At 42.1% G+C, this 23,173-nt stretch overlaps 1 protein-coding gene and 1 non-coding gene across 4 annotated transcripts in view; both read right to left on the reverse strand.

Annotated features, from left to right (window-relative positions):
- Nucleotides 1-23,173, reverse strand: part of kiaa1328 (KIAA1328 ortholog) — a 252,717-nt gene that overhangs the window by 96,362 nt on the left and 133,182 nt on the right. The window lies entirely within an intron of this gene.
- LOC134297199 (U1 spliceosomal RNA) lies at nucleotides 15,525-15,688 on the reverse strand. The gene has a single exon (XR_010003955.1). It is a non-coding gene; the product is annotated as a U1 spliceosomal RNA (small nuclear RNA).

Here is a 23,173-nt window from a genome sequence, read left to right on the forward strand (position 1 = left end):
ACTTCCATTCTAATTATTGCATCTTCCTATCTTTTGTGTGAACGATGCATTCAACCCAAGACATGTGGGAAACACCCACCAACAAACAGGATACCATTGGTCTGTACATATACACTCCCCTAGCAATTTGGTGTCCCCTGGGTCCTTCCCAGATCCCCAATGCATTGGAGAGGATGCTAACATTTCCAGAAGCCTATAGCAATCCAATCCCATCCCACAAAACATTTTTAAAAATCCAAAAGTGGATTGGGGGAGTTGGTGCAGCTTTGAGTTCATCCTAAAGCTTGTCCATCCCACCAAAGTGACATTAAAAAGTATATTAGTGTTGAAAAAATTCAAATAGGACTGAAAGCAAACAATATGTATAAAACTAAGCATGGCAGACAGAAGATGCAGAGAAAGGGAACTCATTGTTATCCCATGAAGCTGAGTGGATGATGAGTCAGGACACACAAAAGGACACAGATTTATATGTAGCACAAGTTGGGGGATGCATGCAGCTCCATATTTGTAACCTCAAGCCCATCCACAAATCCCCCCAGGAATCATCGAGGGCCACTGAACCCCTCAAAATGCCTTGTTAATTTTGAGTTGATTTTTTTTGTGCTTGCAAAACCACTCCAAACTCACCACAAAATTATGCGAAGGAATCTTATACGTAGCAGTTTAGAGATTGAGAAAACAAAGTCAGGTAGCTCCAGTTTTTATAGATTAAAATTTTTGAGATTGAGAAAATAAAGTTGGTAGCACAGATTTTTGCAGACTAAGTCTATGACCAAACTGTCATTTGAGGAAGAAGACAGTCTATGAAAGCTTGTTACCAATGTTGTCCTTTTGCTTAGTCTCTAAGGTACTACAAGGTCCCTTTGTGAACTGATATTCCAGAGGAACAGAGCTATATCTTTGAATTCTTACCACAAATATTGCAGTTCACATCTCCTATATGCAAACACACATACACACAAACTCAGCAAAGAAATATGCCCAAATGAAGGCTGGAGGTGATAGCATATTGCTTCACACATGCCCCAAGAGCATCAGGAGTGTCATGTGAGAAAAATCATCCTACATGCAGTTGCTCACTCGACAGCAACTTGTGCAAAATGAAATCACAATGACCTACACGCTTCCACCATGATGGTCAAGTGCAAAATGAATTTGTTTAAATCTTTCAAGGGCTACCAGTCAAAATGGCCTACATGCTTCCAACATGATTCTTGACACCAGCAATCAGTTTTGGGGAATGTGGTGGGAGGCTCCCCTCCTGACTGGAGCAATGGAAATGTTTCATCCATAACTCACATCCATCATTCTATCAAACAGATCAACAGTTAACCTCATTCTTTGTGGACAAAAGCATTCACTGCATACACATACTACCAGATCACATTCTAACAACTCCAAACTATTTACAGAAATGTCCCATCACCCTCTCCCCAATTCTTTTGGAACAACCCTAGAGCTCACAGGAAATTATGTACACTAAGAGGTTAGGTGATCTGATGCTCTTCAGATGTTTTGAACTACAAATTAAAACATCCCTCATCCCTAATCATGTTCACTGGAGCTGATGCCTGTTTGCAGTCCCAAATACTTGTTTAGATCACTGAGTTTAGAATTGGCTTTGTTTAGATTTAGGGAGCACCACTGCCATGGTAATCCAAGACCTGCAAACAAAATGAAGCATGCAGGATCATGCTTTGTTTTCAGCCAGCTTCAGTGACTGGAGAATCAACTTATTAAAATCATTCAGGGGAACTGAAGGCCCTTATAGCCTTCTAGCAATATTTCTTTTAAACTCATCAGTGAGCAGAGTTAGAGCCTTAAGTTGAAAATGAAGACTTTATCTTGAGACATTACAATCACTAAAATGAATAGCAAAGGAGGTCTTTGGTGCCACACAGTTATTCCAAGATAAAACGCCATCCGAACATGGGTTTTCTCTTCCTGAATGCCTTGCATTCATTCCCCTCTGATGAAGAAATAGCAGTTATGGTGCACACATTCAACCTCAGGCCGCTGTCTGGATAACGCATCTTGGATACACCAAAGACATACAATCTTCTCAATCAGTTACTGCTCTGCGATACACGATAAGATTAATAGTTTCCTGCTGCTCTGGCATTTCCCAGAGTAACGTGAACTTGCAAATTTATAAGAAGGATGATTACAACAGGAAGCCTTCTTGGAAAAGGGCAAAATCCAGTGACGCTCTCTTGGGATGATTCCTTAAACCTGTCACAAGTGTCAAGCTCCTGAGCATCTCTGTTCAGCTTGGCCTGTTGCAAAATATATTTGGGCACATGGTTATTTCATTATTCGATTACCAAATGCTAATCCCACTGCTGGAGATGCCTGGAATAAGAAAGAAAAGATAACCTAATCTTTAATTATTGGGATTTAAGGAAGCTTTCAAAGTTCAGTGAGGAAGGGGAGACAACACATAATTGGATTTCTCTACTGATGGCTTTGCTGTTAAACTGAGAGGCTCAAAACTAGCTGAATCTACACCTGAGTGAGGAAAGTTTTGATGCAATCAACAAGTAGTGGTCGTGACAAACAACTGTCAGCTTAAAATAACATGACCTGGTCAAAAGCATTTCCAAGAACCCAGGGTTCAAACTGAATTGAGCATTAATCCAAAATGGGGTGGGAAGAAGGGGAGACAATATTCCAAGGGAAGAGACTCACTCCATCAAGGAAGTCACTGCTGTCTTGAATCTGAAATTCCTGAGCAGGGTTGTTGGTAATAGGATGAGTTGGGATCCCTCAGTCATAAGGTCTCTGTAAGTCAACATTAACTTGAAGGCAACTAACTAACTCCCCTCCAACATCTATCCTCTAGACTGTTCCACTTTCGTATGTCCCTGTTCCCCGTGGTTTTTATTCCTTTGTCTCTCTCACCCCAAGTTTTATCTTTGTGTTCATGCGGCCCGCCCTTGTTTTTACTGTTTCTTTGACTTTGTGTTGTAATGTATATTATTATCTATTGTATTGTTTAATTGTGCTATGATATGTTGTTTTCATATTTTGTTATATTGTATTGCTCTGGGCATGGCCCCATGTAAGCCGCCCCGAGTCCCCGTTGGGGAGATGGTGGCGGGGTATAAATAAAGTACTATTATTATTATTATTATTATTATTATTATTATTATTATTATTATAACAATAACAGGGGCAGAGAAAATGGTTGAGGTGAAAGAACTTGAAAAAAAGAACCATGGGAAGCTGTTCCACAGGCCTTGTTCGATCTGATCAAAACAGAAAACATTGGCTCATGTAGTAAATGTAGATCTTAATTTTTCCATTTGTGTTCACATCTCAAAAGGATTTTCTGTGGTAGAGCACGTGACCTGTGTGCTGAAGCGCACAGGTCAACCTCCCCTCCCACCGATTGTATATCCAGACAGCACTAGGACACAGTTCTGTCTAAAATCAAGCAGAACTGCTGCTGCCAATCAATGCTAATAATATTGATGAAGTTAAATCAATGATTTGACTCTGTCTAAAGCAGTTTCTTGCACTCCCGTAAGTGCCTGCGGAGGGTGGGAGGAACAGGCAAGTGGAGCAGGAAACTTCATTGCTGACGACAAAGAACAAGTACATCGCACAATGGGGATCCCATTACTACAGCAAACACCAAGGCAGAAGGTGTTCTTCTCTGGCGACGTCTTCAGAGCTGCAACAATCTTAATAAAAAATTATCCCAAGGTCAGCAGCAAGGTCAAACAGCAATTTCCCTTAAAAACACAGGCTTGTTGATACCTGGCAAGCCGGCTATGCAAATAGCTTCTTCCTTCTATTCAGCACACAGCGGCCAAATGACTATGGTGAAGCATGGGCTACTTATCTTCCCAGGACCCCAATTGCAGGCAAGGAGAAATCATACACAGCATCTGTTAGACGGGAAACTTCATGAGAAAAAAGACCTTCATCAGAGAGAAGAAAAAGGCACCAGCAGAGAAAAGAAGAGACATGTGAGATCTTACAAATGGCCTGACTCTGACTAGGAAGTTACAGTATGTCCTCCACATTCACTTGGATAAAGGGCACAGGGCCCCCGTGAAAGTGAAAAACAAAGGGGTTTTTTTTTACATGAAAGAACACCTTATGGAAATTTCTAGGACCTCCATCACTTCTGCTGAAAGCGGACTACAGAATCACCCTGGAGAATGTACAGATTCCTACAGAGATCTTTCTTCTCCAGGAATCTATGGGTCCTCCCATATGACTTCCTGAGGAAGTTGACCATAGCATCATACTGAAGGGGGTGGAGATTCCTAAGGAACATTTTAATTAAATCCATAAATAAGCAAATCCACAAAAGTCATACTCGCAAATGCAGAGGGCTGGCTGCACTGTGGCCACATTGCACGCCCTTCTTGGGCCATTTTAAAAAAAATATTAATTACTTGAAAAAGGTACTGACAGCATACAATGACGGACGATGAAGACAATAAACAAACACCGATTAACCACAACAACGGCCTTGACCAAAGATGGGGTCATGCTGAATAGCTCCATAAAACATCAGTTCAATTCTCCCATTTACTGGTAAGGAAGATTCAAATTCCGTCCTAGAGACATTTGGGAAGCAGGTTGAAATAAGTTCTAATATGGCAATGTGTGTGTGTGTGTGTATGTGTGTGTGTGTGTGTGTGTGTGTGTATGTATATGTATGTATGTATGTATGTATGTGTGTGTGTGTGTGTGTGTGTGTGTATATATATATATATATATATATATATATATATATATATATATATATATCTACGCACTGGCTGCATTTGGAAAGCAGTGTACAACTCTGACCACCCCATTTTTTTACGAAAAGAAACAGCACAGCTGGAAGCCTAAAGTTGTGATGGAAAACTTCCTTAGAAAAGAGTAGCAACTTTACAGCTTAAGGCACTTGATGTATGCAACCTGCGTGTTTATTCCTTGGTATTAAAAGGACACCCAGATGAAAATGCCACCAGCTTCTTTCTCAAGTTCACCTGTTCCTGCTGCTTCTTTCTCACCTGAAGTCATAATTCCCCCTTTGACATCATGATCATTTTCACAGCCACCAATTGAGATGTCACAAACCACCGGATTACAGCCAGGTGGAAGAATAAGCAGCAGGAGCTGGGAAACTCTTGAGAAACAAGGATCTTCTTGCCATGTAAATGCCCTCCTGAACAAGCAGAGGTGAGAAGAAAAGGGAGGGGAGACGGAACAAACGCGACATTAGAAACAGCTTCTTCCAAACCACGTCGGTCACAGAAGAGTCCCCTCTCTGAAACTGCATGATATTTCAAGACTTGCAGTTTTCTAAAATGGAAGCTGCTAACATTCCCTGCCTTTATTTTTAAAGGCTATCTTCTATCAGGACACAGGCTTGCCTTTGGTGCAAAGCCCTCGACACTAGTGAAGGATTGCCCAAAACAAGGCAGTAATCGAATGAAGGCCTGCTCAAAGAAGAGGCTTCAGGTCTCTTGTGGTAGGGAATAATCACCATCATCCACAAGACTGGGAGCTTCCCATAGCCTTCAACTGTCCCAACTGGGCAGGGACAGCTGATATTCAAATGTCCCCTTTTCTTCTGTCCTTTTCCCACTTTGCCCTCAGCATATTCACTTGCTTCAAACTGATTTCAAAGTGCAAAAGTAACTCAGAGGAGGGAGACGAGAGAAGGGATTTTTTCCCATTCCAGTTGGCTCAGGCAAAAGCAAACTATTGTTGCCTCTCCTAGCTTGTACTTTCTTCCATTGATAACTCTTGTCATCTTGGCCACATGCTGTTGTTGCTTGGCCACGCTTTGGCCCAGTTTTTTTTAATCTGTGAAATGTTGGAGGGTATGGCTACTTCAATCCTTGCCTAAATACCCTTAAAAGCACTATACGATTCTGGATGATGAGAAGGGTCAGCCCTGGTTAGTAACTGGATGGTGACTGCCAACAAATACCAGTTGCAGTAAGCTACATTTCAGAGGAACTTATAAAACCACCTCCAAGGATTCTTTGTCTAAGAAAATCCTATGAAATGTATAGGGTCGCCATAAGTCGACAGGTGCCTTGAATTATTATTATTATTATTATTATTATTATTATTATTATTATTATTATTATTATTATTATTATTATTATTATGTCTTTCTCACCCCGAGTTTTAACTTAATGTTCATGTGGTCTGCCCTTGTTTTTATTGTCTCCTTGTTTTATTTTGTAATTGATATTATTTACTGTATTGCTTTTTGTATTGTGTTGTGCTGTTCTTTTATATGCTGTTTACATTGTATTGTTTTGGGTGCGGCCCCATGTAAGCTGCCCCGAGTCCCCGTTGGGGAGATGGTGGCGGGGTATAAATAAAGTATTATTATTATTATTATTATTATTATTATTATTATTATTATTGAAGCTAGAGACACAAATGCTTCTGCACTTTTTGCAACATGAAACATAGTAAGTGGCCAGACAAAAAACAGATGTATGTTAAAAGCAATGTCTTCCAGATCTCAGGTTAAAAAAATAATGCTTTTAAGAGGAACAACATTTTCCTCGAACAGGCTTTGGTTGTGTAATTATCCCCCCTTCTAAATGCGTGTTTGGTGCCATCAACCCTGGCAGCTTCTGTCTTTTGCTTCCTGCATCAATCGCACCGATGTCACCAGCGAGTCAGGCTTCACATTGCAAATGAGATAATGCCATCATGCTCCGCAGCCAATTGGGCTGGAGAGCAAATTAGGCCAATGTATTATGGATCAACCACATGTCTGGCCCTCACCCAATCAGAGGGTAAACGGCTGTCACAACGCTATATGATCTATTAGGTTTCCTGGATACAAACTGCATCACTGAGGGCAAGTCAAATTGACTGAGAAAGAGAGAGAGACACTTATTCTTGTGCAAAGATAAGTAAACTTTAATGCTCCTGTGTGCTTTCAAGTCACTTCTGACTTATGGTGACACTATGGTTGCCATAAATCTTCCCAAGAATGTTTCAGTAGAAGTTTGCCACCATTACCTTACTCTGAGGAGTATGATGTGCCTAAGCCACACAGTGGGTTTCACTTTCCATGGCTAAGTGGAGATTTGCACACTGGTCTCAGGAGTCAAATGCTCAAATCACTACACCACTATGACATAGAAGTAAATGTTTTAGTACTGCTGAAAACAGGGGGTGAAATGGTAGTTTCGGCTTAAGTAGGTAGATTCTATTGAAAATGTGGCTTGCATAATTTTGAGGGCAGAGTTTTGGGAATAAGAATGTTTCCCAAATCAGCTCGATGTGCGAGAGATGCAACTTGCAGAGAAAAGCCAGTTTTGAGGTTCATATAATTGAAAGGATGTCATATTGTGGAGGGAGACAGCTTGTTGTCTGGGGCTCTAGAGACTAGGATACAATTGAGTAATGGATTCAAATTTCAGATTCCACCGGAATATTAGGAAGAGGTCTGACAGTGAAATATGCTGCTTCAGAGTGATGTGGAGTTTCCTTCTCTGAAGGCTTTCAAACAGAGGCTGGGTGGGCATCTTGTTGGGAAGACTTGGATGTGCATCCCTGCCTGGCACAGGAAGGAGTTGGACTGAATGGTCCTTATGGTCTCTTCCAACTCTATGAGATTATGATTGCTATATGTGTTATACCTCAGAAACTCACCTATATAATTCTATGGAGCTTAGTCCTCATGAGTAAGTACAGGCATATACAGGCTTCTCTGAAGGAAATCCATATAAAGGGTGAAAGAATACTGACAACATACTTTAAATGAGTGCTACTTAAAGGGATGGTCTGTGGACCAGGGAGGGTCCATGAGCTATCCGCTTCAGTTCTGAAGTGAGCTTCTAGGAAAATATGCAAATATGATAAGAATAATACCATGCAAATGTGGTACTAGCCCCTGGCACAAGTGGGCAGAAAATTCAGTTTGAGACATCAAATAACTTGAGAAGCATTACTCTAGATAATCCCGGCAAGTCCTTACTTCACTACGGCTGCCTAGATCTATCCCATGGGCAGACCAAGTACCAAAGATAGCCTTTCTTTCCGCCATCGCACCTTCTGCCTCTTTTCCTCCAGTGCAAACACAATTCCTTATTTCATGCCCGGAATTTCACAGGTGCTAAGCACCCTGCATTCTCATCAAAGTCAGTCGGAACAGTGGGTGATCAACAACCCTGGCCAAAGAAAGAGAGAAAGAAAGAAATCCACTAATGCCAATTATCTACAACTTTACATCAGAAAAGGCATTTCCAAATTGATCATTAAAAATGCAGCCTGGCTGGTGAATTAAATGTCAGGTTCTGGCCAGATATGAATTAAAATTGCAGTTGAAATTCAAAGCACAAAGGGATCCTTAACATAAAAGTCAAATGCAACTTCAGTTGGATGGGCTGTCCCCAATGCAGTTCTATAAAGCATGGAAAAAGCAAAAGGCACATATCACAGCTGCTTGATATACAGTCAGCCCTTCACATTAGTTGGGATTAGAGACAAAGGGCCCCATTAAAGTGAAAATACACAAATTAACACAAATGCAGTTTTCTTCATTTAAGAGGATGCCTCTCAATGAATACCCAGGTTTTCCAGAACAACTCCATGGCCAACTTTCACAAGAAGTCAACCGCAGAATCACAATGGAGAACCTAAAGATTCCTAAAGCTGTGCTTTCTCTAGGAACATGCAAATAATCAAATCTGCAAAAATCAAATCTGCAAATGTAGAGGGCTGACTGTACTCCATGAGGGGTAAGCCTTAGGTCTGCTTACAGAAGCTACTATACCAAGATAGCTCCACATTCTCAAAAAGCAACTCATCAACCAAGGGAGAACTTGCCTTACCAGATCAATGGAAATTTGCATGAAATCCAGCATTCTAAACCTAGCAGCAATGTCCAGACCAAGAATGGAAACTGTACTGCCCTCCAGGTATTCGAGGGCTACAAACCCCAACACTCTGCACTATTACCTATGCTAGCTAGAGCAGCCCAGAGTTACAATCCAATAACTTCTAGGGGGGCAAGTGACTCCTGATCCTCCTTTAAAAAATTCACAGGTCAGCAAGAGTCTTTTGTTATGGAGCCCCAGTCTCTCTGGAGGCAAATTCACAGGCAGACCCCGAGTAACAAACATCCAACTTACAAACAATTAACGACTTACAAACAACTCGCAGTTAAGAACGGGGGGGGGGGGGGGGGCCACAACAGGAAGTGAGAGACATCTTCCCTAGAAAGAGAAATTCACTCCTGTAAGAGTTATCATGGTGAAAACGTATCTCCACTGAAGCTTTCTCACCAAGCCTTGTTTCCACATTTTTCAAAATACAATTTTCACAGGGACAAAAAGTGAGGTGAAATCTTCTGAATAGGGGACATAGATAACAAAACAACACAGGGGTGTCAATCCTCCCCTATTCTATCCAAAGCCTATATATGGCTGGAACTACACATTTAAAATGAACCTGTTGCAATTAGCAAACAAATTCAACATAAGAACAAACCTACAGAACCTATCTTGTTCGTAACTTGGGGACTGCCTGTAATCCCAATGCGGAACTAGTGATATATGGTTTTTATTGCTCTAGTTTGTTACATTTGCATGTTTTAATTATAAGATGCCCTGGAACTTTGTCCAAGAAAGGACCGGGAAGTGTGAAGAAGAGAGAGGAGTAATAGAAAGATGTGGTCCATTCATCTATCATTGGCTAGATCCCAAAAGAACCTCCATCCTCTGTCCAGCAGATGAACAGGAGGAAAACCAAAGATAGAAAACACTCTGTAGGTTTGGTTTCTTGCTTTTAGGAGACCAGACAAAATAAAATGAAGGAAAACATCGGTCCTTAAAAATCAGGAGCTTCTGTATCTGCTGTCATGTAGAAGGTGGAGCCACCTTGTTTTCTGCTGCTTCAGAGACATAAGTACAAGATATTCCACCTAAATGTTAGGAATAACTTCTTGACTACAATAACTGTTTGACAGTTGAATGGATGCCAGTGGAATAAACTTGACACTTATTATTTGGAAGTTTTTAAACAAAGATTAGATTATCTTCTTTCAGTAATGCTGTATTAGTGCCTTCCTGCATGGGAGAAGGTTGAACCAGGGAGTCCTTGTGGTCCCTTTCAACTCCAGCCTTCTATGATTCTATGACTCTTAATTAAATGACAATGGATTGTGCACATAATTACATCTATGCCACAGCAAAACTTCAACAACACTTTTTTTTAAAACCACCAATTGCAATTTCTGTAGCATTCTTTATATAATTTAACCCTAACAAACTCCACTGCCCTCATGTTTCATATTGATAGATGGAAGGTGCTCCAGTAGAGACAATTCCAGCAAACAAGGATGGGGACTGTGCAGCTTCCAGATGTTGTTGGACCACAATTCAGAGCAGCCTAGGCCAATACAGTCAACAATGAAAAATGCCAGTTTCAACCATATCAGGACTATTACTGCTCCTGACGTTGAGAAATGCTATGCAGCTGCTGGACATTTAGCAAAGCCTGACCCCAAACTGTTCTGTAAATCTTGACAAGACCTTCGCACCGAGGCCAGTATTTCAATTTTTAATACTGACTTTTCATATGAAACTTATTAGTTTAACTCAATAATTTTAAAATGGCTACCTTTAATTTTAATATGAATATTTTATGCGAGTTCAGGTACTGTTCCCAGCCCAGGGCGAGCAGTGAACTTTGCAAATGACCTCTATAAAGATCCCTCCAACAAACCACTTGCAAGATCCAAGGGAAACTCCAATTTGGTACTCTTTAGGGACATTTATTGCAACTGCGAGCTTCCCTTTTCCTGCACCAAGAAAACAAGAAAATTAATGGCACCAACTTTACCTATTTTGTATCTCAGACACCATAAACTAATAAGTAGTAGAAGAAGGCATTTATCAATGGATACAATTAATTGATGAATTCATTAATTGCAAGTTTAAAATGTGAGTTTTAATTGCATCTCAAATTAGAACACACCAAAAGGGCATTCTCTGAAGGTACTGCTGTTGATCTGTGCACATCTCTCAATTCAGACGGTGCATTTAATGCGATTTTCAAGAGGATTAAGTGATTTGTCTTTCTTATTTTGTCAAGACACCTCTATTTTCATACTGTAAGAAGCAATTACTCAACAAAGAGTTGGAAGTAGCCTTCAAAACTCTGTGTTCCTTCTCTGGCTGAACACATTTTTTTTGTTCTCAAAGCTACAGAAAAATGGAGGAATGGGAAGTATCTTTTACTTGTGTTTAAAAATAAGTAAAGGAACAGGTCAAGAATGAAGTCCTCAGAACCCCACACACTGACAAGTAATGCAGCATTGCACTGTTTCATGCTATGAAACAGGACATGGGAATTGCCTATGTATGACAACTGCATGTGAGGCAAGGACCACTTTTCCACCCAACCCTCCCACTGAACCACAATCCCTCCAACAGCAAACCCAAACACCTTTTTGTAAAGGAAAACAGAAGTGTTGGTGTGGATAGGGTAGGGCATTTGGCATATTTCCACTTGTTTGCAGGGCTTTATGTGGTTCCACAGTAAAAAAAATATGTCTGAATTGTTATTTTGAAAGGATTGGTGGTTTGGGGAGAGACTGGTGGAGGTCTTCAGGGGCTGCAAAGCTGGGATTCAGGGGCTATGTGGCCACACTATGCATGCTACTGTTCTAGGCCTTTGCCTATCAATGACTTGAGTGCAATTCCACCACATTTCTGTGATCTGTAGCTTCAGTACCTCTTGATTAAAGGAAGGTCCCTTCTAACTCACGGGAAAAGGATGTTGCAGAGCAGTGGTGCAAACCCATGGGCTTCCAGATGTTTGGTACTCCAACTCCCAGAAACCCTAGCCAGCTTGTCCAATGGTCAGGAATTCGGGGAACTAAAGTCCAAAGCACCTGGAGGGACGCAGATTGTGCAACACTGTTGTAAAAGAACAATATTCTCTGTTATGAGGATGAACATCCCTTATCCAAAATGCTTGGGATGAGACATGTTTCAGATTTTTTTCTTCTGATTTTGGAATGCCTTATTTGACTAAACAGACATAATGAGCTATCTTGGAAATGGGACATGCACCTATAATTCATTTATGTTTCCTGTACACCCTGAACACATAGCCAGAATATAATTTTGTGCACATTATTTGTAATAATTGTATGCATTGAGCCAAGTTTGTGTACACTGAACTATCAGAATGCAAAGGTTTCGCTATCTCAGCCACCCATGGGGACAATCTCAGATTCTGGAGCATTTCAGATTTTGGGATTCTGAATAAAGAATACTCAACCTGTGTTGCCTATGTTATATCGACTCTAGCTTTCTCTCTCCTATGGAAGTTGGCTATTAAACAGAACTTTAAATAAGGTTCAGGAGTGAAATTGTGCCCAGTGTTCACTCATGATGTTTGAAATAACAGGTCAATTCTATTAGCCCTTGGATGCCTGGCTTCTGAATTTCCTTGGAATACGGCCCAATACTTCCTATTTTTTGCAATCAAGCACACAAACTCAATGAAGATGCTTTCTCAGCTGCCACACAAAGCTTTGTATTTTCTTCATCTTCGAGATACAATAAGCTTTTCTAGCCGCGATCGTGACTCACGCGCTTCCATTAGCTGTGCTCCAAAGTGGTGCAGCATAAGTAAACACAGAGAGCTTAGGGAGTAACTGTAATCCTGCCCACTGGGAATTTTTACATTACTGGAAGATAATGCTTTTCTCCCACCCACTCGCATCCCTCGCACAAGGCTGCGTTATACATTAAAGCAAGCGATGTCTCTTGCTCTGTACCAGTGGGGATTAAAAACACACGTACAGATTCATTTTTTAGTTGCTCGTTCCAACATGTGAAGGCAATATGTATTTATTTCAGTTCATCAAGGACACCTACTCAGAGCACCAGGAGCCTGGCATTTCACATGGAAATAGGGATGCTTTCTGCCACGTCAATATCTCCCTCTGAATTTTGCTCCCAGGATGTGCAAAGAATTGCTGTCAGCAGGAGAACAGAATGGTTCACGCTAGAGGGTGAGCTTTTCAGAAGTACTGTATTAACACAAATTCCCTGTTTCTTGTTAATTACACACTGCACAGGGCTGGCACATACCGGTGCAGTCCAGCAGGTAAAGGGTTTGACTTGGGTTCAGGGTACACGTTAATGCTTCTATGTATGTTTGACAGGTATCCCTCATTCTCCCTTCCCATCTGGTAAAATAGGAATTCTAGCATTCTAGAATTAGTATTCTAGTGTAGGCTAACGAGTATTCTAAAGATTCAACAGAACTTTCAAAAATGATATAGCTGATATTTCCCATCATTCTTGTGCAGCATTTGCTGAATGGTACGGTGGGAAAGGCTATGCTTTGATATAAGGTAGTTAACACACAAAACTTCCCCATCCTTTGAATTTGAACTCAACATTTTTAGCAAGGGGAAACGACGAGAGGACACACATGCTAAGCATGCATGTAGCTCTTGACCCATGAGCGTATCCCGAGATTCATGAGAGGGAAGGAACAGCGAGGATGGCGTTAGGATGTTCATGTTTTCCCCAAGTCTCAAGCATAAGTAATCAAAACGAATCCATCTCCGTGCCTGTGGTGGCCAAAGCATAGGCGCGCACTGTCTGGCGGTTCAAATTAATGGCAACAAACGAGATCACATCAATCAGCGTTTGCCAAGGAAGATTGGCACAACTTCAATCGGGACTGACGGAGTTCAGAGCTTGCCAGAATGATGGGCCAAGCCTCGGGCTGAAATGTTCTGATTATTCACAATGACATTACAGTCCGGAGCCTTTGATTAATTCAGGAACGAGGGTTTTCGGTTACCGTAAGAGGAACAATGCGCGCTCAGCATCACAACCCTCCCCAGCGCGCTACATCATTAATAGATCCTTCTCCGAGCAACCACTGTTCCCGCCACGGCTGCCGTACATTCTCTAATAGCATACAAACTGCTTTATGCTCACTCTTCTTCCAACAGTTTGCTTTAGCACACGCTCACCCTCAAAAAAGTAAATAAAACGACTGCAGGAAGAAAAAAACGCTTCCCAACTTGGCGGCTGTGAAGATTCTGCTAAATGAGCCTTCTGCAATGCAAAGCAAAAGCATTTGTCTCAATTGCTACAAACAATGTTATCTTTCACCGCCTCCCAGAAAACCTTCCCCAGACCACCCTTGCTGTGGGCTTTTTTGTTGTCGCAGAACAGCCCGGTTTGCAAATGCGACTAGCCGCAATTAATTGCTTTAAGCGTAAGGAAAAAAATTGGTCTTTTTACCAAGATATTCAGACAGAAGTAAATTCATTAAGGCCAGAACTTTCCAATAGGTGCAGACCTAAATCTCATTAAAAAGACACCGTCGCTGTTCAGTTAGCCTAACCCAGTGTCAGAGAGAATGAGACAGAAAGGGAAGAAAAGAGCAATCAGGATTATCACTATCTGTGCGAGGGCTGAAAGAGTTGGCCAATTATTTGGGTAGATTCATCAACTAAAAACTTGTGATAAGTGAAGCAACTGCCGCTGTTAATTGGATAGTAAATGTCTGATAACAACAGCTATCCAATCAATAACCCCTGGAAGACTGTAAAGACAAGATATCATTGATATAAAATCATTTATAGCATTGAGATAAATATTACAGACAAAAGGCATCATCGTGGAGGAGGTATGAGAAGTAGCGCACAGGAGCACATCCACTTTGTTAACGCAAGTTCACCTATAAAGAAATATAAGCATGCATTTTCATGTAGTTTTTTTTAAAGGAAATAAGTGGTAGAATAATGTAGAAATGGAACAGAATGGGTTTATGGATGAGGAGAAATCAAAGAGGCATGAACTTGAAATAGACTTGAAGAAGGTCCCCCATGACTTTCTTGCAAGCAAACTAGTCAAATGTGGGCTAGGCAATGCTACTGTTAGGTGGATCTGTAATTGGTTAAGCGACCAAACCCAAAAGGGTGCTTCTCCCCAATGGTTCCCCTTCTTCATCCTGGAAAGAAGTGACTGTTTTGGTGCCATAAAGAGGGTTCGGTCCTGGGCCCAGTTCTGTTCAACATCTTTATTAATGACTTGGATGAAGGTTTAGAGGAGATGCTTATCAGGTTTGCAGATGATACCAAATTAGGAGGAATCGCTTATATTCCAGAGAACAGGATCAGAATTCAAAAGGACCTTAACAGATGAGAAACAGCATGGAGAACAAAACTTACAAGGAGAGGTTGAATAAGCTGGGTTTTTTCAGCTTGCTGAAGAGAAGACTGGCGGGTGATGTGACCACACTTTTTAAAAACCTTAAGGGTTGCCACAAAGAGGAGGGTGCAGGTTTGTTTTCTGCTGCCTCAGAAGAAAGAATCAGGTCTAATGGTTTTTGTTGTTGTTGTTGTTGTGCGGTTTTCTGTCATTGTATATTTCTGCTGCTTCTGTGACTGTTCATTTGTATTTTGATTCCGTAGCCCACTTGTCGATGGATGTCCAGAATCAGCAGCATTAAATCCCCCCATCACGGCAAGGTGGCACTTACGGGGGGGTTACCAGGAGAAAGCGTGAACGCAGTCCCCCACTACCACAAATTATGCAGTCAAGTTTCCCGCATTTGGGGAAATTGCAGGGGTCAGCACACCCGGAGTGCAATGGATGAGCCTCACTCTGGGAAAACCACCTTCGTGATCATGGTGTCTCCCCTGCCAGGAAACCGACGAAACCATTGAACATATCCTCATCTGCTGTAAGAAAATCGCACAGACAGACTACAAACAGAGGCACAACTATGTGGCCCAAATGATTCATTGAAACTTATGCCTCAAGTACCACCTCCCAGCAGTAAAGAACTGGTGGGATCACAAACCTGCAAAAGTATTGGAAAATGAGCACGCAAAGATACTGTGGGACTTCTGAATCCAGGCTGACAAAGTTCTGGAACACAACGCACCAGACATCACAGTTGTGGAAAAGAAAAAGATTTGGATCATTGATGTTGCCATCCCAGGTGACAATCGCATTGACGAAAAACAACAGGAAAAACTCAGCCGCTATCAGTGTCACGACCCAGGCTGCAGAGCACCAATAACCATACACAGAGGCCAGAAACTATCTAATATCTTTATTAAGGAAATAAGTAAAGGCAATAAAAATAAGTGTAGAATATAGTTCAGAAGATGTCCTTTCAGGAAAGGTCAAATATAGTCCAGGAAAACAATGTCCAATATGAAATAGTAAGGTCCAAAGTTGTAATCCAGTAACCGAAACACTCACTTTGCCAAGCAAAGTGAGGGGAGATGACAAGGTCCTTTAGTCCATGAAGCTTAGGCAAGGCAAGGAAATAGCTTGATTCAAGGCAACAAGGAACGTGGAACAGGGACAAGATCCGTGGTAATTACTTGGCAAGGTCCTGGAAGGCAAGGCTGAGTCCTAGGAAACAAGGCAAGGTCCGTGAAGCAGAAACAAGGCTGGAAACGTGAACGAAGGCTTGGAAACAGGAATAGCGCTGTCCACACACAGCCTACTCCAGTAGCTGACGAATTGACTCCGCAAGATTCCTTCGGGGCAAGGAACCTAAATAGGGTCTCGTTTTCCCACCAAAGAACACTTCTCTGGGGAATCAGAACCGAAAGTCAATCTCTGTGTCCAGATGCATGACTCCCTAGAATTTCTCATGGAAGCAGTCTTAATCAGCTGAATGCCTGGCTGCGATTCTCAGGCTTCTGCGATTAGCCTGCTGAACTCCTTTTTGTTGTTGATAATAACTACGGCGAGAAAATGGGGGAGATTCTGACTCAGGGCTTGTTTGGCAGATTTCTGGAAGGCAAACCTCTTGCAGGTGCAAGGGCTCCAATTCAGGCTGGGAAAGTTCCAATTCTGGCTGAAATGGTGGAAAACCCAAGTTTTCCTCTTCATCTGCCACAACAGCGTTAGGAACGGGACTACATGGCCCATGAGTCATCACAATCAGGACCTCAAGACTGAACTTCAAAGACTCTGGCAGAAACCAGTGCAGGTGGTCCTGGTGGTGATTGGCACATTGGGTGCCGTGCCAAAAGATTTTAGCCGGCATTTGGAAACAATAGACATTGACAAAATTACGATCTGCCAACTGCAAAAGGCCACCCTACTGGGATCTGCACGCATCATCCGAAAATACATCACACAGTCCTAGACACTTGGGAAGTGTTTGACTTGTGATTTTGTGAAACGAAATCCAGCATATCTATCTTGTTTGCTGTGTCATACAATAATAATAATAATAATAATAATAATAATAATAATAATAATAATAATAATAATAATAATAATATTTTTGTATCCCGCCTCCATCTCCCCAAAGGGACTCGGGATGGCTCACATGAGGACAAGCCCGAGCAACATAGATTAAAACATAGATCAGTAAAATTAAAATATTACAGCCACATAAAACAACATCAAACAACATCAAACAGCGATTTAAAAACCTGAACAGTAATGATTACTGGTTTCATGTTATAAGAAGGTAAAGTCCATTGAACATTGAAGAAGGAACAGCTTGATAGTAAGAGCAGTTGGCAGTGGAATCAACTGCCTAGAGAGTTGTTGGGATCTCTTTGTCCAGAGATCTTTGAAAAGAAGCTAGACAACTATTTGCGGGGGAGGCTTTAGCTGGCGATCCTAGGTTGGACTCAAAAGCTCAGGAGGCCCTTTCAATTCTTTGATTGTGCACCCAAATTAATTCTTCTTCTATGAGTCACACGCATACACTTTAAAAAACAAAGAAAATATGCTCTTTTGTACCTTGTGTTGGGTTTGTCATGCGGATCAAATCACTTAATCAATGAAGAGCTATACCGTTTGATCTAATTGACTCCCCTCCCCTCTGCATTAAGAAAGCTTCCCTGACAGCCGGGCTGCAAAAGCCGGGCTGCCATTAAACATCAAGAAAACCAAGATCATGGCAACCAGACCGATTGACAACTGGCAAATAGAGGGAGAAAACGTGGAGGCAGTGACAGACTTTATATTTCTAGGCGCGAAGATCACTGCAGATGCAGACTGCAGCCAGGAAATCAGAAGACGTCTACTTCTTGGGAGGAGAGCAATGGCCAACCTCGATAAAATACTGAAAAGCAGAGACATCACACTGGCAACGAAAGTCCGCATAGTCAAAGCAATGGTATTCCCCATAGTGACCTATGGATGTGATAGCTGGACCATAAGGAAGGCTGAGCGAAGGAAGAGAGACGCTTTTGAACCCTGGTGCTGGAGGAAAATCCTGAGAGTGCCTTGGACCTTGGCAAGAAGACCCAACCAGTCCATCCTCTAGGAAATAATGCCCAACTGCTCACTGGAGGGAAGGATATTGGAGGCAAAGTTGAAGTATTTTGGCCACATCATGAGGAGACAGGAAAGCTTGGAGAAAATCATGATGCTGGGGAAAATGGAAGGAAAAAGGAAGAGAGGCCGACCAAGGGCAAGATGGATGGATGGTATCCTTGAAGTGACTGGCTCGTCCTTGAAGGAACTGGGGGCAGCAATGGCCAACATGGAGCTCTGGCGTGGACTGGTCCATGAGGTCACGAAGAGTTGAAAACGACTGAACGAGTGAGACGACGACACTTCACACACAATGGAGTGATAACCACTTTATTGTTGTTGTTGTCTCCAGAAGTCGACTCCAACATATAGTCAACCAATAATAGGTTTTTAGTGACATGTGTTCAGATTTATCCAGAGAAGGTTTGCTGTTGTCAAAGTTTAGATAATGGGATTTGTTCAAGATTGCTCATTGGATTTCCAAGGCTGAGGAGGAACTGGTCTCTGATGTCCAAGAATACCATTCCAATACTCAAACCATTGTGCCATGCTACCTCAGTGGGCCAGGGCTACGCGTTACATAGAGAATGGGGTTATCTCCATTTTGAATTCCACCTTCTTCTTGGTAATATTTTCACAAACATTCAAGTGTCATAAGTGCCTTGTGTTATACTTCTACGATTGCCAAGAATACTCTGGGGTCTCCACCATGTACCTTCTTCCTACCAAACCATATAGTTGAAATTTTTAAAATTATGATGCAAAGTTCATAACCTGAGAAAATCTGCATGCAAAATATTCAACTACACCTCTTTCTCAAAACATAATGCCTTAGTTGAAATATTCGGATAAAAGGGGTGAAAAGGGAGTATAATGCTATGCTGGGCAGGCCTGATTCCTATGTCATATGTAAAGGTTTTGGGATCGCATGCGTACTTTGAAGTTTCACAAGCATGTCTTTTGTGTAGATGATACTAAAATGTGAACTGAAGACAATTTGCTTCTTCCAGAAGCCAAGCAACTCCAGAGATCACACAGTGAGTACAAAATAAAACTGCCTGTGTTAACACATCCCACAATTACATTTTTTTCCAGCATCTAGATGCAAGAATCAATTACAGGACTAATTCCCTCATTGAAAAATAAAACAAAAACCACATCTCCTTGATGGCAGACGATTGTAAAAGGAAATTCCAGGAAGAAGGCTGTAAAATGAGGCCTGAAGTGACAGAAGATGGCACACGAGGGGCGGAAAATGGAACCTGTGCTCAGCATGGGAAATTTGGGAACGGGGAAAGCAATTAAAAGCTGTGATCATCTTGTATATTCCAACTTTATCAGCTTCCCATACTCTCTCCCACAGGTTTGTACACAGAGGCCAGCTGCAAGAAAAAGGAATGAAGCCAAAAAGTGGGCAAAGAAGGCAGGTTTGCCACTCAACCAATGTACAAAGGATATGTCACTGCATGGAATCTAGCATTCCTTGCTCATCTTAAAAGAGAATGAAGATCTCCCTCTTCTAGCTTGAAGTTACATATAGACATGACAACACCCACAAGTAATAATTCAGAGGAAAACAACAGAACAGAGAATCGTAACAGCCTCAGTGGGAACACAACCAATTTGCAATATCAAATCCCAATTCTGGTGTAGCATGGACAAATACTAGCCCAGCAGGCAACCAAACTCCTTTATTTATTTATTTCATGTCAAAAGCATTGTACAACAAATACATTTCAAATAATGGGGGAAAAAGAAAAAAGAAAAAAAAGAAATCGCAAGCGACTAAATAGTTTTGGACCAAAAGCGGGCAATAGCAACCGCATTGTCTGTAGCTTTAAACAACTCCTCCTCCGTACATGAGGCAGGGCATTGTGGGCAAGCATACATGTGCTGAGTTGTTTGTTCAGCTCCACAGTCACACAAGGTGGAGGATTCCTCCAGGTAGTGCCACCTTGCCAAGTTGTCTTTTGATCTGCCCACTCCACTTCTGAGTCTGTTCAGGGACTTCCAAGTTGCCCATTCCTGGTTTGCCCCTGGAGGAAGACCCTCGTGGGGGGCCATCCAGTTAGAATTGCCAGGTTTAGCTGCCCAGAGGGACACCCTTGCTGCTGCTGGAGGAACATCAAGAGGAGTGGTGGTTCTCATGAAGCCCTTCCTTGATTTGAGTCTGGTGGGAGGAGGCTGATAGCCATGCAGTGGGTGGCTTTCACAATGTTCGACCTTTTTTCTCTCACCGTTAGCAGCAACTTCCTGTCGCACGTCAGGAGGGGCAATGCCAGTTAACTTGTAGAGTTTATCAACAGGTGTAGGTTTAAGGCATCCCGTGATGATTCTGCATGTTTCATTCAGTGCTATGTCCACCTGCTTTGCATGGGCAGACTTGTGCCAAACAGGACAGGCATACTCTGCAGTTGAGAAAGACAAGGCCAGGGCTGATGTTCTTATTACTTGTGGGTCTGCACCCCATGAGCTGCCAGTCAGTTTCCGCAGGATGTTATTGCGTGCAGCTACTTTGTGCTTGGTGGTCATGCAGTGTTTCCTATATGTTAGTGTTCGATCTAAGGTGACACCAAGGTATTTAGGATGGAAACAGTGTTCGAGCTCTTAGCCTTCCCAAGTAACTTTCAGTTTCCTGTTGGCTTCGCGGTTACGTAGGTGGAAAGCACACACTTGTGTCTTGGCAGGGTTAGGCTTCAGATGGTTCTCTTTGTAGTAGCTGGAGAGATCTTTCAAGGCATTGGTGAGTTGCTTTTCAACTGTTTCAAAATCTTTTGCTTGTGTTGTAAGGCCAAGGTCATCAGCATATATAAAGCTCTTTGTGAGTGGTGGTTGTGGCTGATCGTTCGTGAAGATATTAAATAAGGTTGGTGCAAGAACGCTGCCTTGGGGTAAACCATTCTTTTGCCTCCTCCATCTGCTTTTCTAGCCCTGAAACGCCACATAGAAGCTGTGGTTTTCTAAGAGGGTCTGGACAGTTTTTGTAAAGTCAAAGTCCCGGGTGATATGGTAGACTTTATGCAGCATTTTTCTATGTTGCACCGTGTCATAGGCTGCCGTAAGGTCCACAAAGACTGTTCCCGTAATGCAGCCTTTCTCACAGCCTTCCTCGATATGTTCAGTCAGATGAAGAATTTGACCTGTACAGTTTTTCCCTGGTCTGAAACCTGCTTGTTGTGCAATAAGCTTGGGTTCAATAACAGGTCCTAGTCGATTTAATAGCATCCTCTCATAGACTTTATATAGATGACATAAGAGGGAGATTGGTCGGTAGTTCCTGGCATTGGAGGCATCTTTACCAGGTTTTAAGATGGCAATTACCTTAGTTTTCCTCCATGCTCTGGGAATCTGTTTGTGTGCCAGGCATTGATTGTAGAATTTCAAAAGCCAGTTTTCAGCTTTGGCCCCCAAGTGTTTGATTTGCTCCATCATCAAGTCATCTAGGCCAGGTGCTTTACCAGTCTTACATCGCTTGATGGCTTCTCTGAGTTCTTTCAGGTTTAGAGGAGAAGACAACTGGTGGGTTTCAAGTTCTGGCACCCTGTTGATTTTCATCTTTATTCTGCTGCAGTTGGTTTTCCCATTCTGAATTAGCTGGTGAGCTATCTGATCTGGTGTCATGTTCGCGTGTCCAGGGTTGACCAGAGGGTCACTATCCAGGCGTCTCAGCAATTGCCAGGCTTTTCGGCTACTCTTGGACATGTCCAAGGTTCTCAAGCAGCTCTATCCAACGGTCTTTCTTAGCATTCGCTAAGGCTGTAGATAGTTTTTGGCCTGCTGCTATAGCCCCATCACTGTATGGGTTCTCTTGAAATAATCTGAGATATTCTTGTAGCTGATTTAGTGATTCTTCGTTTAGGCCTGGTAGGTAGCTTGTGCAACAGCCTCTAGGGATTGAGAGCCTTGAGGATCTTTTCACAGCTTCTACGAACAGGTCATAATTTTCTATAGAAGGTTCTATATCAGAAATAGCAGCTTCCAAGGTCTCTGTAAACTTTGTCCAGTTAGCTTTATTGAAGTTATATCTTCTGCGGAATGGGACACTTTTCAGTCTTACAGCTGCATATGCTACGCAGCATATTGGTCTGTGTTGTGTGTTAGGTATTGGGTTTAATACCCTTTTGGTGCATTGGTGGCTTATGCTTTCCTTTAAAAAAATCAGATCAGGGTTATAACCACGCTTCCATCGGCCGCTATTAAATGATGGTGGTAATTTACTGTCATGAAGGAGGCTCATTCTACTATTGTCGGCCCACGTTAGAACTGCTTCGCCATTTCTATCATCTTCGTCATAGCCCCAGACACAGCTGTGGCTATTGAAATCTCCCACAACAAAATGGGCTTCATGATTGTGGCAACTGGTTGGGGGTGTAAAATAGAAATCAGCCCCAGGTGGTTTATAGAGTAATGATACGGTGCAACTATCAAGTTCCACAGATAAGATTTCAATGTTGTTCACTTCTGTGAGGGAAGTTGCAGAGATTGCTACACCAGATCGTACAAAAATGGCACTGCCATATTGTCTGTGAGGTCGTTCCACTGCCAGTTGCATTCCAAGAATTTTTGGTCTTCTCATTGTGATGTCTCTGTGTGTTTCCTGTATACATAGGATGTCACACGAGATGTCCTCAGACATTTTGGCTAATAGTTCTTCCTTAACAAGTGACAAACCTTCTATATTAATAGACATAATCGTTAGCAATGGTCTTGATAAAGACCTTTGGTATTCATCCATTCATCCAATGCTTTTGGGTTTGGAAAGATCGGCCGCTTACAAGAAACGTTGCCCAGGGGACGCCCGACTGAATTCACTCAATCTTCGGAGAGGCTCTTTCCGTGTCCCCCACCAAACTCCTTGAAGATCTGAAAAGTTGCCTGAACCATAGAGGAGTGTCTTATGA

This window comes from Anolis carolinensis, chromosome 2 (assembly GCF_035594765.1).
Source record: "Anolis carolinensis isolate JA03-04 chromosome 2, rAnoCar3.1.pri, whole genome shotgun sequence".
Classification (NCBI taxonomy): domain Eukaryota; kingdom Metazoa; phylum Chordata; class Lepidosauria; order Squamata; family Dactyloidae; genus Anolis; species Anolis carolinensis.